This window comes from Periplaneta americana, chromosome 13, assembly GCF_040183065.1.
Source record: "Periplaneta americana isolate PAMFEO1 chromosome 13, P.americana_PAMFEO1_priV1, whole genome shotgun sequence".
NCBI lineage: Eukaryota > Metazoa > Arthropoda > Insecta > Blattodea > Blattidae > Periplaneta > Periplaneta americana.
Window position 1 is genome coordinate 75722355 of NC_091129.1, and position 17514 is coordinate 75739868.

The following is a 17514-nucleotide window of genomic DNA, read 5'->3' on the forward strand; positions in this document are numbered from 1 at the left end:
TCCGTTCACAGGACAACAATAAGATTAAGAGTTCTGAGCAAGCGGTCGCTGAATACAGTCGCAAAGTTTTCGGAGGAGTAACAGAGAAGCTGGTTAAAAATTCAATGTGCTAGAGGTCGCAAGGCACGAGTGTCACCAAGGACTGCAAGACGCTTGCGGAGCGGCTGCGTTACCTTACCGAACGGTAGCAAGGTGCGTTAAAGCCTTCAGACAAGGACGCGAAAGTGTGTTGCACATGCCTCGATCTGGTCACCCACCAGTAAGTGACGGACATGTACAGACCTTTTCCGCGATGGTGGAGACGGATCGGAACTTAACGATTCGTGAATTATCGCAAGATACAGGATTGGCGCCTTCGAATGTGCTTCACATCCTGACAGACCGCCTGAAAATGCGGAAAATTACCTCAGAATGTGTTCCACATGATTTAACGGGCATGCAGAAATGGCAGCGATATGACGCTTCTCATACTCTCGTACTCTATGAGCGCGAAGGAGAGGTCTTACGGCGTATCATTACAATTGAAAAGACCTGGGCCATATCTTATGACCTCAGCTGAAACGCCAATCGGACGAGTGACGTCATCACGGGTCACCACGAGAAACAACAGTTCGGCAGACCTCCACCAATGTGAAGGCTATGCTGATTCTTGCCTGTGATTAGGATGGTGTGATCTTAAAGCATACGCTTCCCCCAAGGCAGAACGTTAATGCAGAGCACTACTGTTCGTTTTTGCGAAACAATCTGCGAGCAGCTCTGAGAAGAAAGCTGCGACACTTTATGGATAACCCACTCATCTTTCTGCATGACAATGCTAGGGTGCATACAGCAGGAGTTGTGTCCGAATTGTTCAGTCTCTATGGCTGGGAAGTGCTCTATCACCCGCCATCTAATCCCTAAGATGAAGGATTCGCTTCCGAACAGTTGAAGACGTATTACAGGCAACCGACCGCTCTATTCGCACCATCAACAGATAAGGCAGTGCCAACGTGATCCAACGGCTTTCTCATCGCTGGGATCACGTTGTACGCAACGTTGATGACTACATCGAAGGCTTGTAAAACTTAGAACCATGTAAGTATTCCTTCATTCCATTTTGAGTTGAAATATATACAGTATTTTATGTATAATATTATAGGGTAAACATTGGTAATTTCGTGATAATTTCATGAAAACTAATTTTAAATGCAAATGTGTAAATATATCCTTATTCCGATTTTTTCATCTAAAAGACGATAACTTGCTGTACAAATCTGGAGACATAAAAGATTGGATACGTTCTTGAATATGTGCCAAAAACCACTTTTACAACTTAAGCTGAAAGGTTGGTTATTTCTTGATAACCTTGCTAATTTCGTGATATTGCATTGATAATTTCGTGAGAGGTAGAAGAATTGTGGAAAAATTCATTAAAGTCAAATTAAATTCTCATTTATTGTTACAAGACTTCAAACATAGTAATTCCGTCTAATATTCATAGCAAGAAAACATAGAAATACATATCAACACATAATAAGAATGAAATCAAAGTAAAAATTGAAATTGAAAAGGGATCTTCTTTGCCCTGAAAGGGTGAACACTTTTATTATGGACTTTACTATAGCCTATATTACTAGGGTAACTCCAAAAGTAATGCATAACGTTTGTTTAAAAATTATATTTTTATCCTACAGCTTTGCTATTTTCATAGAATGTAGATGCATCCTTAAGGAACAAAATTTCACTTTTCCACATAATCCCCGTCCCTTTCAACTGCCTTACGTAACCTAGGAACGAGGGCCTGTAGACCAGCACGGTAAAAGTCTGGACCAACAGGTTTGAGCCACTCTTTAGCAGCGTGCACAAGGGAGTCATCTTCTAACCTCGTTCCGCGAAGGGATCCTTCAGTTTACCAAAGAGATGGTAATCGCACGGTGCCAGTTCAGGACTGTAAGGCGGTTGTTTCAGTGTTGTCTATCCGAATTTTCTGGTCTGGTCTGTGGTCTTGTGACCGACATATGGCTGTGCGTTGTCGTGCAATAGCAGAACATCCTGCTTTTCCCGATGTCGTCGAACACGATTCAATCGAACTAGAAGTTTCTTGAGATTTGCAATTTGCAACGTACCCGTCAGAATTAATGGTGGTTCCGTGTGGCATGATGTCCACAAGCAAGAGTCCTTCTGAATCGAAAAACACAGTAGCCATAACGTTTCCTGCCGAAGGTGTATTTTAGAATTTATATTTCTTTGGTGAATTTGCATGATGCCACTCCATTGTCTGCCTCTGTCTCCGGTCCAAAATGGTGGAGCCATGTTCCATCTTCTGTCACAATTTTTGCAAGTAAGTCATCTAGCACTTATCATTGACACTTATCATGATAACAATTCACACAGAAGCTACACTGAACCCATTGCGCCCCCTTTTCTTTTTTGTTATCACATCTTGTCTTCAGATTTCTAAAATTCCTATTGTAATACAATTTTTAAAATAGTATAAAATGTAACACTTAATGCTCAACAAAATTTCGCCTCCAACAGCTAAGATTTCTATCAGTAAAGCTAAGCCTATATGGCGACTACAGATGTATCTAAAATTCCAAAAACATTTCCTAAAATTTCATGAAGATACAATAAATCTTTGTACCAAATATCATATGCTTACCTTTAGTAATAAGCCTGTAATATAATTACAAACATCCACAAAATGTGTACGCCTGAGAAGTCGACGTAAACTTCCTCTCTCCAAACATAAAAGCTCACTGAAGCAACTACAATAGTCACACAAAACTTAGCTGTATGTTTCTGGAAACTGGACAACATATGCAATCCCTTGGCGTAAATTTGGATCTCGTATCACCATTGGTTAGTTCACAAAAGAGCAAAGAAAAAGTATCACGAAATAACCACTGCCACGAAATTACTGATGTTTACCCTAATGCATTTTTTCACTTTTACCTAAAATACCGTGGTTCACCACCATATCCACGGTGGGCACTTTCGCGATGGCGATACTTCGCGGATAGGTGGCATGAATATCACGAAATGTGGTCGGATGTAATAGGAGAAGTCATGGTGAAAGGGTATTTATGATTAGGAAATAGACAGGTTGAGTCGTGGGCCTTTGTAGACTTAATTGGTATTATCTCTGCATTCGTGGAAAAAGCCAACACTTAGAAGCGAATACTGTAGCTGCGAATATATGACGAAATAGATGATCACTAAATCACCGTGCTTGGTATTATATTATTATTATTATTATTATTATTATTATTATTATTATTATTATTATTATTAGTTGAGAACTAAGAGAAAGACTATCAGTAGCCAAGCGAATAGAGCAGCAAGTTAATGTTAGAAGATTCAGTATTCCAAATTGAAGGACGAGGAAACTAAGCAACATTATCAGGTCGAAATTTCAAATAGGTTCGCCACTTTAGCAAGTTCCGGCGGAGTTGAGAAAAAGTTATATGTTAATAGCGTGTGGGAAAATATCCGAGATAATATAAAATTTGTAGCTGAAAGAGCATAGGTTATTATGAAACAAAGAAAAAAAACCGTGATTTGTTGAAGATTGTTTCATGGTAGTAGAAAGAAGGAAATAGGCAAAATTGAAATTCTTATAGGATCCAGTTGAGGCGAATAGAGATAATTAGTGAAACGTACAGCATAGTCCGTATAGGTCAGTTTCTATCGGATGCTTTTCCAATTCACTGCGGGCAAAGAAAGGAGATGCACTATCAGCTTTTCTCTTTAACTTCGCTCTATAATATGCCATTAGGGAAGTACAGGATAACAGAGAGGGTTTGGAATTCAACGGGTTACACCACCTGCTTGTCTATGCGGATGACGTGAATATGTTAGGAAAAAATCCACAACTATTAGGGAAAACACGGAATTTTACTTCAAGGAAGTAAAGAGATAGGTTTGGAAGTACATCCCGAAAAGACAGAGTGTATGATTATGTCTCGTTACCAGAATATTGTACGAAATGGAAATATAAAATTGAAAATTTATCCTTTGAAGAGGTGGAAAAATTCAAATATCTCAGAGCAACTGTAACCAATATAAATGACACTCGGAAGAAAATTAAACGCAAAATAATTAATATGGAAAATGCTTGTTATTATTCGATTGAACTTTTGTCATCCAGTCTGCTTTCAAAAAAGGTGAAAGTTAGAATTTATAAAACAGTTATATTACCATTTGCTGTGTATGGTTGTGAAACTTGGGCTCTCACTATGAGAGAGAAACAGAGGGTAAGGGTGTTTGAGAATAAGGTGCTTAGAAAAATATTTGGGGCTAAGAGGGATGAAGTTACAAGAGAATGGAGGAAGTTACACAACGCAGAACTGCACACATTATATTCTTCACCTGACATAATTGGGAACATTAAATCCAGACGTTTGAGATGGGCATGGCATGTAGCAGGTATGGGCAAATACAGAAATGCATATAGAGTGTTAGTTGGGAGGTCAAAGGAAGAGAGAGACCTTTGGGGAGACCGAGACGTAGATGGGAAGATAATATTAAAATGAATTTGAGGGAGGTGGGATATGATGATAGAGACTTGATTAATCTTGCTGAGGATAGGGACCGATATCGGGCTCATGTGAGGGCGGTAATGAACCTCCGGGTTCCTTAAAAGCCATTTCTAAGTAAGTATTATTGTTATGATTATTATTATTATGATGATGATTATTATTATTATTATTATTATTATTATTATTATTATTATTATTATTATAATGAACAAGGGAAAATAAATTCCAAATATATAATTCAATAGTCAAAAATACTGTTACATATGGTGCTGAGACATGGAAATTTAATAAAAATTTAGCATCAAAGCTCATGAGAATTTAAATGAATTTTTTTAAGATCAGCGAGACATTCGAAATTAGAAAAAATAAGAAATGTAGTTATACGAGGTGAAATGAATATTCAAAATTCTGTTTTGGATTATGTGTAAAATAAGCAGTTGACCTGGTATGGGTATGTGAGAAGAATGCCAGAAGAAAGGTCACCTAAAATGGTGATGGAATGGTGTTTGCCTGGGAGAAGAAGGAAAGGGAGACCTCAAAATTCATGGTTGCAAGAGTTCAGAAGAGGGCTGAGAGAGTGCGGACTGAACGACATGAATTGGATGGATAGAGAAGAGTGGAGAACAAGAATAAGACTTAGGCACAGAAAGATGTGTAGACATTAGAAATCTGTATATAAATAAGATTATTATTATTATTATTATTATTATTATCATCATCATCATCATCATCACATCCGTACACTTTTCCATTTCTTCTTATTTCTCATACATTAGACCTATTTATCTATTTCAGTTAGAGTAATTTCTGGTTTATAAATTTCTGTGTAACATTTTGAATTGAAATAATAACATTATAAATTATAAATCACAAAATACTAAGTTGAATTCTTATATATTCTTATATATTCTTCGTCATTCTCGGAATAACATTTGGTCGGCGTGGAAAGATTTCGTAACTTTGAATAACATAAATCATTGAAATAAATAACATTATAAATGTTTAAATGAAACAACAGTATCTTAGTTATCAAAATGTTCTGGTTCTATTATATTATATTACCTATGGTTATATAAATAAAAAAAAAACAATTCTCAAATAAATTTGCATTTCTAAGAAACATAAATCATAACATTAATATCTTTTTACTTGGGATTGCACACTTGATCTTAAACATATGAAAAGAAAATTCCTAGCCTTTTAATAAGGGCCTAGTAATTAAATAAAGACTGGGGAACGTATTATTATTCTGTACACTGAAAGGTAGAGATGTTTCAATTAGGATTCTTTATACATATATAACAGTTGCCAAAGTAGATAAAAGTTCAGTCAGGTGGCGATTCAAGACTGCTTGACTTCGGGAGTGATCAATCTCCAGTATCGGAACACTCACAACCTGTCTTTACTTCAAGGACGCGAATTAATACAACATTGTCGTGCGGGTTTTCGGCTTTGCGGGCGCTGTTAGTCTCGCTTTCTCGGTCGTTGTTCATCTCTATTATTTACCTAAGTGTAAACTGACTTCTGCACCATCCAGTATTATACAGTTCTATAACTTACTTAGTCCTAAACCTCTTAAATTGTAAATATTAATGTTCTATTCTGTAGATTGATGATAACTAAAAGCCGTATTCATGTTTAAAATCTCATCTCTGTGTAATTACGTATCTCTCTTTAACATCGTTCAACTTCCATTTGATACATTGTGCTTATATCATACTAATTTACATTCAATTTAATGACCTTTCCGTAACCGACATTAATTCGATTTATCTTGCATTTTATGTGAATAGCAACTCTACTATATAAATGAGCGTTTGACACCCTTTAAGCCGTACGAATGGATAACTGTATTAATATTCTGCAGACTGAAATAGTCCGTTATTACAAGTCTGATGTCACATGAAAGGCCAGAAACCAGCGAGATAGTTACACATAGTAATTGATCCATGGACCTCAAAGCTGTGAAGGCTTCAAAAAGCAATACATGCGCTGGAGCCACACATTCAGAAAGCGAGAATTCCAAATTGGAGAGCAATGTAAACAGAAGCCGTCTCGAGTTGAATGTATGCTAGACCAAGCGCAGGAATGGTGGATGCAATAAGAATATAACAGTCGATATTCTGCTTGACAAAGTATTCTGGATTCAAATATTGGCGATATTCAATAAGACAGAATTTTTGATAAATTATTGCGTTTTTATTTTAAATATTTTTATGATAACCCGCTTAGATAATTTTGAAATAACTGACTATACTTATGCTTTATAATATTGCATAGGCCTATTCTTGCTTACAGTGAAGTAATAAAAATTAATACATGTAAAATTAAGCGAGCCCACATGAACATTTTGAATTAAGTACTGAAAAATTACACTGGTCAACGGTGATTTTGTTAAATGTACAATTTCTGCTTATGTAATTTAATCTAATGATTCCAAAAATGAAGTAAGAATTTTTCTACCACTCAGTATTTTTTGTGATTTTGAGAAACATTATTTATTTATATTGCTATATACAGTCCTTAACGTGCTAATGAAAAGAAAATATTTCAAATATTTCATTTTATTTCTCTAACAATTGACTTATAACTTTAGATCATTGTTGCCTGTGAAGTCAGAATTCATAAAATAAATTTTATTCCTCATTAGATTGTGAGAATTACTATTAATTCTTAGTTGAGTTGAAATTGACATTTATGAAACAAGTTTTATAACCTGTGTTTTTTTTTGTTCTAATTTTAAGTGTGGTAAAAGTATCTTATAAAGTGAAACATACCTCGAAATACTGTATAAATATCACATAAACCATTTTTGTTACGTTTGTGATTAGTTAAATTTGAATTTTACTTCACTAGATAAAAGAGCTTACGAATGTTCTTTTGATTGCAAAATACACGAAAACATGAACTGGGCCTCTGAAATCTGTTGTGCTCCATGTGATTCTATTAACTGGTTGGCTAAAAGGATCCCGTCTTATGGCTTTTCCAGTTTCAATGATATAGGATCATTCAACAGACTGTTAGTTTCTAGGAACCACAGATCAGAAGATTAGAGAGAACATGTCAGCGAGCTGATTCAGAACTAGAACGTGATGAGGTGTAATCTCTCTCAAAATAACTTCTTGCATTCTCATCTATTTTTTTCCCCCTCAAAACCTTCGTATAGTGAGCGACGAACATGGGGAGCGTTTTCATCAGAACTTTTCTGAAATGGAAAGGCACTACCAGTAAAAATGGAGCCCAATGTGTCAGACTACTGCTGGACACTCAAAAGAGATGTTTTCCAAGCGAAATGTAGTCTAAAATCTATCGAAATATTGCCCAAAATCTATTTCACACACATTTTAGGTAAATTAATATGATTTTAGGTGAAATGTTACAACATATCAATACTAGAAAAGTTTTAATTACATTTCATATAATTACTCAAAACCCTTAGCGATAGAAAATTTCTGAAAAAAAAAACAAATTGGAACCAGCACGAAAAATGCTACAAGAATCACCCATTCTTTACCTTTTAACAAAAAAATATGTTTAATTTCGTTGACCAGTGTTATTACAAATCGAACAGCGAAACACATACTTCTGGACAACAAAACATAAATAATTTAACAAATTAGATTTACATCATTAGGAGACAACATACTATAACTATAATTCTTAGTTCTAACATGTCAGTGGAATGCTAGACATTAAGACCTCAAAACCAAATTTCAAATGTTGTCCCACAGAAAAATACGACATGAAAGAGCAAAGAAAGATCGTCTGGCGGCACTATTATCAATGAGAACAAAAGAGGTAATCTGGTAGATTATGCGACTTGTACGTGAACGCATGGCCTGTATAAAACATGGAAGTAACTGCTGGTTGATAAAAGAATTTCATCTGAGATGCTTCCTCAGCAGAGTCAAGTTAGGAACGAATTCTTCCTTGCATCTCTTTTTACTCGCCAACCTTATCTGACACACATGAAGACCGAAAAACTGTCCTGAAACACGAATAGTTTCATGATTTGGAAATGTCTTTTATTTCTCAGATGGCAGGTCGCAGGTCGCCTGATTAAAACATTTTTATAGTCAGAATACTTAATATTTGAATGCTTAATAAAATTTATATTCAAATTTTATATTCTGGGGAAGGAGCAAGAAGTATTTCTCTGTAATTACCTGGCAGCGACTCAACTATGTTGACGTCATTTCTATTGTAGATGTTGCCAGGCATCAAGCGATGGAAGTATATCTACAAAATTTTGGAGTATACATCAGGGTAATCTAAATATTGTGAGCGTTTTTAAATCATTGAAGTCCGTGCTTACTCGTCAGTTCGCCAAAAGGATTTAAGTATTCAGTTTCGGAGGCACATTGTTCACTATAAAGAAATGTTTCTACGAGAAGTTGGCGAGTAAGCACGAGGCTGTTATTATTGGGACCACAGAAAAAAGAAGACGCAGGCTTGAAATTTAGACCACAGAAGAGGAAGCAGGTATGGAGTGGGACCACAGAAGCAGGGTGGAATGGACGGAGGAAAGGTATCTCTTTTACGATTTACAAGTCTCATCGAAATACAAATCTTACGCATATCTCGTAGACATAGTGGTGATCGCCTGAGTGTCTGTTCTCATCAAAGAAGAATAACAGAAGTCACGTACATAGCAGCAGGAGCATTCATAGTACCGGCACCGGAGGTGTGTTTAACCACGTAGCCAGCCTCAGCTCGGGACATTGAAAAAAAATATATTTCTGCGATATGTTATTGGTAACACAGAATAAGAAGAAGCACCTGTGGAATGAACAAGTCTCATCGAAATACAAATCTGCAGCAGGAGCATTCATAGTACCGGCACCGGAGGTGTGTTTAACCACGTAGCCAGCCTCAGCTCGGAATATTGAAAAAAATATATTTCTGCGATATGTTATTGGTAACACAGAATAAGAAGAAGCACCTGTGGAATGAACGGAGGAAACATCTACATCAAACAAGCCTCAGCACAATTCACGGACTGGTCACAGTACAGTGCAGTTCTGAACTAATAACAGGGATTAACCGAAGTCACAGAACGGAAGGTGCGGAGTTTTGCACCAGGAGCGGGAGCAGGAGGAGGAGCAAGAGCAGGCGCGTGTTTAGTGACAAGAAATTCCGGAACAGTACAAGTGGCCGTGATTTTGCGTACAGAAGGTGTAGGCAGTCCGTGTTCCTGGTAGAGCTCGGAAAATGTCCATCTTCTCTTCAGCACGATGATGGTTAAATTATATTCCAAACTGTATGAAACTTTAAGATGTAAATAAATAATTCTGGTGTTACTGTACTGTCTTTATTTATGCTCTACTTTGTCTATAGTTTAAGGTATCTTACAATAAATGAATTAGGCTAGTTACAACTCAATATGGAATTCGTTTATATGGTGCCTCCACTGCCAGAGAGCCGCCCGGCTATGCTACGCTGTGTCACTGTTGGACAGAAGAGTGATTCGTCAGTAGAAATTCACATTACTGCAACGTAAGGTTTCAATCATAATGGAAACTTAAACATTAATAGGCTATAACATTGACACGAAAGTAAAAAATTATGTCATTAAATTTCGACCATTCATAATATATTCACTTGTAAAGTGCGCAACCGCCACCAATGACTTAGTTCACTGCTTAGACCAGCGTTGTCAGACACAGCCTAAACGGAGCGGAGCGCTCCACTATGCCTGCTCCATGCTCCGGTGCTTCCACAACATAAGCAAGTTAAAGCTCTGACTCTAGCTCCACAACTGCTTTTGGAGCTTACAACTCTGACACTACTGGCTTAGACCTTTGATCCATTACGTCTCCTGAATTGAAGGGCTCAGAAGCAAAGGGGTGTAAGTATACTTAAGTTACTTTTGAGAAAATGGGGTTGAAAGTAATTAAGCTGTCTTAAATTCCGTGAATTTTTTTATTTAAATTTTAATATGTGATGCGATTAAAAGATATATAGTATACTAACTCATATTTAATTAATTATATACTGTATAACACTATAAGTGTGTAACAACATGAATACTGTGTACAATACAGCATAATGATTACTACAGTATTATTTTATATTCAAAGCTTCATTTGAACAATTATTTTGTCCAAAATTACGAAAATTTTCCCACCACTAACGATGGACAATCCCAATCAGACTTGAGATGTATACAAACAATTTTATTGATATTCCTTTGACATATCAAGTGAAATGTACCCTCACGCTCAGAAATGGCTGGAAAATGTAAACAGACTACTTGCGCTCCAAGCTTATCTGTGACAGAACACGTTTTTATGCTTACAAGTTAACACAACAAACACAGTGGTGGACAGTAGAGAAGGAGTTAGTCCTTGGGTATTACCTCTTCTGTAAGACAATACATTTAATTAAAGCCATATAAAAACAAATTAAGCAAATTGAGAGACTTGGAGTAATCAGTGCAATGGCGGATACGTATTTAGAATTAACTCTTCAGCAAGAATAAGTATATTAATTGTAAAAATGGCCCCAAATCTCTCATTGATTAGAGGCTTATATGCGTCCTGAACAAATATATCTGTGCGTACTCTGCAAGGTTGAAGCCGTATTTCGATTAACGCGTGGCAAGAACAAGGCGAATATGGGCTGAAAGACCACAGAAAACAACTACTGTAGCCAAATATTACGACTCCTTAACAAGATGCCACGTTTGGGGAGAACTTCAACGTCATCCTGAATTTTTCGAATATTTAATTACTTTAGTGCCAAGTCGCTCAATGGCTGTAACAGGCTGCAATGGTGAAATGATTAATTATTAAATTAGTTAATATATGTGCACTGCGGGGGAATTGGAAAGTTAAATTATTGTTTCGTATCAAGTTAAATTGAAGTGCTAGGAGTAAAATCTCTGTTCTGTTCATTCATTTCTGATCTGTGGCTATAAGGATGCATTCGTTCAGTTTTCCTTGTTTTCTTAACACACTTATAACAACATGTAGGTATATCATTAACAGTTATCATATAAATACAGTTTATTTGTATATGAAACTGAAATTTGATTAATTTGTTATTCGTATGGTTTAAATTTTGTGATCTTACAGAAGAGGTAACACGCAAAAACTAACTCCTTTCTTACTGACAGCCACTGGGTCTGTCGTGTTTATTTATCAGCATAACCGTGGTGTGTTCTATCTCAAACAGTAGGCTTGGATCGCATGTGATCTGTTTATATTTTCCGGCCATTTCCAAGCATGAGGGTATATATCAGCCAGAACCTCAATCAGAGATGAGTTAGTCCCATATGTGCTATATAAATATATCCTCAAAATATATTAATAATCGGTTGTTCCTATTTTAAGTAATATGAAATGAGATGCTGCATGAGCTGAGTTTTGTAAGTGAGAAGAGAATCTAGCTACGATTATGAATCCGTACGGCCATTGCACTCAATCCTCTAAGCAAAATGCAAACCGAAGTGAAATGGGCCAATGACACCGCACAGCGCTGTAACTGTTTACTTCAAGAATGAGCATGAGAACAATAGGTAGTCATATCGCACACAATAGGGAATAGCTGAAGGAGTGCAGAGAAAATGCAGCATTTGTCCGATAATGTTGCCAATTAGACTATAAACATTTATGGAACAGAACAAAATAGCTTTTTCGTATATCCTCATTCCGTCATTACGCTGAAACATCTCGCATATAACTGATAGGAAACCAGGTTGATGTCTTTCAGATAAATGAATACATTCCTGTTACACTAAAGGCTCAGTCATAGGGAAATAGACATGAGGGAAATAAACTAAAAACAAGAAGTAAGATGAAGGAAGAATGGAATTGCAGAATGTAATAATAATAATAATAATAATAATAATAATAATAATAATATCAGTAGTGGTTTTAATAAACAAAGCAAGATGAAGACTGGGATAAGTGAAAAGAAATAAAGGAGAGACGTAAATGAAGAAAAGAAAACGGAACGAATAAAAGAAGATAAATCGAATATAGGAAGAAAAGGGAAGGATAAGAAAGTAAAGAAATAATGAGGAACGGAAACATAAATGAAAACGAAAAAAAAAACAGGAAGGAAGAGAAAAGAACTGACGGAAGAAGATGGAAATAAATTAAAGTTCAATAAAACAAAATATTAAGATTAATTAAAAATGAGAAAATGGTAAATTAATTATTTTTAGGAACGAAGAAATGAGTCAGCATGGAGAAAAGAATTATTGAAACAGGAAAGAATAGAAAGAATAATGGGATAAAACAGTGAAAGAAAATTTAAAGGAATTAAGATCAAAATAGTGAAGAAAAACAGAACTGGATGAACTGAACTAATTACAAAAGAAGCGAAGAAGAAAGGATACAAATTAATAGAATAAGTAAAATAAATATAAGAGGGGGAAAATAGGGAGAAGAAGAGATAGAAAATATAAACCGGAAAGAAGGAAAAGAAGAGCGATGTAATGAATGAAACGAAATAGAAGATGGAAAGCATAAACAAACAAGACATAACTGAAATAAAAATAGTTGAAGAGAAGGATGAGAATAGGAAACAAGAGATAGTAACTAAGAAATAAAAACCAAAGAACCATGAAGTGGAGAAAGAGAGGAAGATATTAAAAGAATAAATAGTAAGAAATTAAAACCATTATTATAGAATAAGAAGGGCAAATGAAGCTGTTTCTGTAAATTGCGGCCCACCACCTGGAGAGTGGTACGTACGGGCTATTCTATATGAAATCGATCAGTAAAAAACCTCGCATTTCTTTTATACTCTAATTTTTTCCCTACTTATACAAGGTGCTGAAGGGAGTGCATTTTCAAAAATGTACTATCGAAAGTCAAACGGTTTTCGTATTATTGAGCGACAGATTTAGCGTATTTTATAAAAACAAGCCTCATTCAGCGCTCAGAACTCTGGAACCATTTACTGCAGAACATTGAACGAGAGCTTATTTTGAAGTTGACATTTGGTAGGTTATGTTAAGAAGTAATTCTTATTTTTATTGTACACAGAGAGACATGTAATCTGATTTTACTTGCTTTTAGGCTTTTTGGCCATTTGTAAAAATGTAAAAAAATATTAACAAAAAACCTTGCATTATTAAGAGGGATTCGGCATTGTTTGCTTAGTGGTACGGCAATAAGTTTCGAGAGTATTAAATAGATTATTTTCACACACCTAGACTTGAACGGCGCAGTACCGCACGCACTGGCCGAGAGCTGAAGATAAGCGAGCGTTGGGCGTCATTTTACTCCTATGTTTATGAAAACCTGTGATAAAGCTAGCACAGCCATGACTGCTAGACGACACATCACATGTTTGTCTCCTGGCCTTGCTTGTCTTCGGCTATCTCCCATCTCACAGTCAGCTGGTTAGTTCACGCCCGTACTATTTATTTTCTTTATTTGATATTTTCAATACTTTCTTATCAACATACCATCAGTAAAAAATATGTGTTTATTTGTACTTTCAATGCGTAATCTAACTATATATTTTAAAAATATTTTTTCCTAGCCAAAGGCGTCTTAATGAGGAAAAATCTAAATTTCTCCATTTCCATAAAAAGTAAGAAAATCTGTTTATATGTCAATATAAACTTTAATTTCTCAGCATCAAAATAAACCACGATTTTGATCATTAGGTGAAAGGGTTTCGGAGCTACAACAGTTTAAAGTTGCAAATTTTATGAAAATACCATAAATTTAAATATTTTAAATTTAAACACTATGAAGTTCTGATGCCTCAAACTTTGCAACAAAGCATTGTATCACAGTTCTCTACGTACAAAAAAAGGTTTCATTGTATTTAGAAATTGTAAGGTCAATTTTCTCTATATTTCGGTCGAATTGAGATGGAATAGCTCGTACAGTAGTGGCAAAAAATCAATCGGAATAATCAAAGTCCCCAAAATGAGCACTGCGCATGCCACGTCCGTATTCAAAAGATAGCGAGTAATCTATTGAAATTATTGTAGCGACTGCTGACGTAGTCCATTTCGAAAGCCATTAGAATAAGCTGGTAAAATTCATGTTCGGGGAATAATAAGTTAATTAAATAAGAAAATATCGCTGCAATCGAAAAGTATTGGGAATAAATTTGAATAACGAACAAAAACAAGTTTCCTTTCCAGGCAGGATTCGAACCACGAAAGTCTTAGTTACGTATTACAATTCAGGTGGTGGCCCGTAATGTACAATAGTGGCAAAAAAACCGGACTGATCCTTGTGCTGATTTCAGAGTCTTGTTCATAGTGACAGCACGATAGACAGTCTATCGTGCTGTCACTGTGAACAAGACTCTGAAATCAGCACAAGGATCAGTCCGGTTTTTTTGCCACTATTGTACATTACGGGCCACCACCTGAATTGTAATGCGTACATTGCGGCCCATGTAATATGTGTGTATCTTGGCCCTGGCAACATTTTCCCTCTCATTTTTGGACTTAAGACTGTCTACGTATGCGTAGGTATGGTTAAAATGTACCATGTGTATTCTTCTCGTCAATAAGTGAAATTAGAAATTATCGTCAGTAAGTTAAATTTAAGATTTTCATATCAGTAAATCAGCAAATAATATTTTCCTTCAATTAAAACAAACCTGATCACTTTTGAACGAGTAGAAACTTATAGCTTACTGATTCAACGAATTCAAGCCTAGTTCAGTTTTTTTGTCTAGTACTGAATAAGCATGATACTTAAAAATTCTTGCTTCTCGTTTAATTTTCTTCTGTTCTTCGATGGCGAGCTCCGGAAAAATATGTGTCGCATTAAACTTTTTTAAAGATTTCTATCAGAAGATATTATATATTATGTGACGACGTTAAAATTGCCAACTTAAATCTAGTACTACGGATTTTCCCTCTCGAAACAATTCCTAAGGCCTATATTACACTATCAATTTTCAGTGTCACAGTAAATGATAATTTTTTTTTTTCAAATATATATGATCAAATGTAAGATTTTGACTATATTACACTATGTCAAAACTTTTATCATATTTTTCATCACAGTTCTAATAATGGATCTACAATAGTTATATACTTCTTGTAACTGTAAAATATGCAGTAATGGTTATTGCATTAATACTAAAGAAGAAATTAAAGAAAAAATATATTTCGTCGGCTTAGCGTGTAAACCTGCTAACCAACAAAATGAAAATTTTATAGGGGAAACAAAAAACTGAGTATAAATTAACTCTGAAACTTTAGGACCAGATCCAACGTACAGGTGGTGAAGTTTCAGCGTTAATATATACTCAGTTCTTTGTTTCCCCTGTAAAATTTATTTTTTGTTAGCAGGTTTACACTCTAAGCCGACAATTTAGGTTAGAGATTGGAGTAGGGAGAAAAGTTACAAAAGGAATATATCACACTCTACTGAGAGAACTTCAGTGTGAAGATGTGAAATTCTATATATACTAAGTATGTAATAATGGATGATAAAACATTTCATGTGACTCATAATGTGATATTAAAAGTTTTGTGGTTTTCACGGACCATGTGTAGGCCTACTTAATGTCCGCCATTTTCTTTCTTCACAGTCACATATTTTATCAAAGGTATGATGATGACCATAACTTTTATCACAGAGCTATGTCACAGCTAGATATCATCATATATGCTATATTACACTGTAAAAGATTTTATCATATATATTTTATCAAATTTCAGTGACACACAAATTTGATAGTGTAATATAGGCGTAAGTTGATGGATAGATGTGACGACGTCAAAATTGCCAACTTACATCTAGTACTACGGCATTTTCCTCCCGAAACAAATCCTAAGTTGATCAATAGATGTGACGACGTTAAAATTGCCAACTTAAATCTAGTACTACGGCTTTTCCTTCCCGAAACAACTCCTGAATTGATCGATAGAGGGCCGCAATATACTCGTTGCGGCCGCAATTTACGCTTTTCCGATTGTTTACCTGCTAGTGGGGCCGTAATATAGGCCTACGTGAAATCGAATGAAGAACTTAAAAGAATGTATGTATTTATTTACAGTGCAAGTGGGCAAGCACCCGGTGGCAGTGGTATACACAATATAAACAATACACAATAAAATTACAATGCATAATAAAATTAGATAACACAATACAATTATATACAAAGTACAATTAGAATACACAATACAATAATAAATAAAGTAACCTAATTAATAAGAAGTAAAGAAGGAATTAAAATAGAAAGGAAGGGAAAACTTTCGAAAATAGGGAATTGACAAAAAAAAAAAAAGAGAAAGAAATCTTTATTGTTTGTGGTAAACATGTGACTATTTTCGTCTCAGGAATTAAGTTTTAAGCATCTCGAAATTCTACTCAGTACAAATATCAACTATGTGTTACAACGTATAGCTTTCCGAAATTGATTGTTACAACTTGACGCATAATTACGGTTGTAAGAACTTTCAATTACAAAATACTGGTAATGAAATATCGTAGACAAGATTATATGGCGTGTGATGAAAGCCACAATAGTGAGGGCAATCATTACCCATTCCCACTCTACTTTTACTAAATTCTAGGCGCAGAGAAGCAAATGCGATGCAATACAAATTGCATACTGCACCGCTGCTATTACTACCTGTTAACGACATCGCTTCTGTGGCACTATTTAAATTGACGTCACTAAACATTTGACGAGCTCGGCTGGTTCCACAAAAAAGAATACTTTATGCCCCGACTTTAATGACTGGTCACATCTGCGCTATGAAAAACAGGTAGCATTTCACCCACAATTACTTCTAAAGGTAATTGCATCAAATCCACCGTACCCTATAAATAAAGATTAAAACGTGCGTTGTACTCCAGTTATTTCCGAGCTTTCGTGTCGCTCAGTGCCACAATTTTTGTGTCATATGAACATCTAAAATAACGAAAATTGCAAGAATGATTGCAGCTTTAGGTTAACCGATGAAAATATAGCATAAATTAAAAGAGATTTTCAAAGATTCTCTATATTATTCTAAGTTTTACTGCAATGTCGGATACACAAACAAAGGCACATT

General features: G+C 35.4%; 1 protein-coding gene across 1 annotated transcript in view; it reads right to left on the reverse strand.

The window, feature by feature from the left end:
* The window catches only part of LOC138712031 (A disintegrin and metalloproteinase with thrombospondin motifs 12-like), a 127905-nt gene that overhangs the window by 48800 nt on the left and 61591 nt on the right, over window positions 1-17514 (reverse strand). The gene's annotated exons all lie outside the window — the stretch shown is intronic.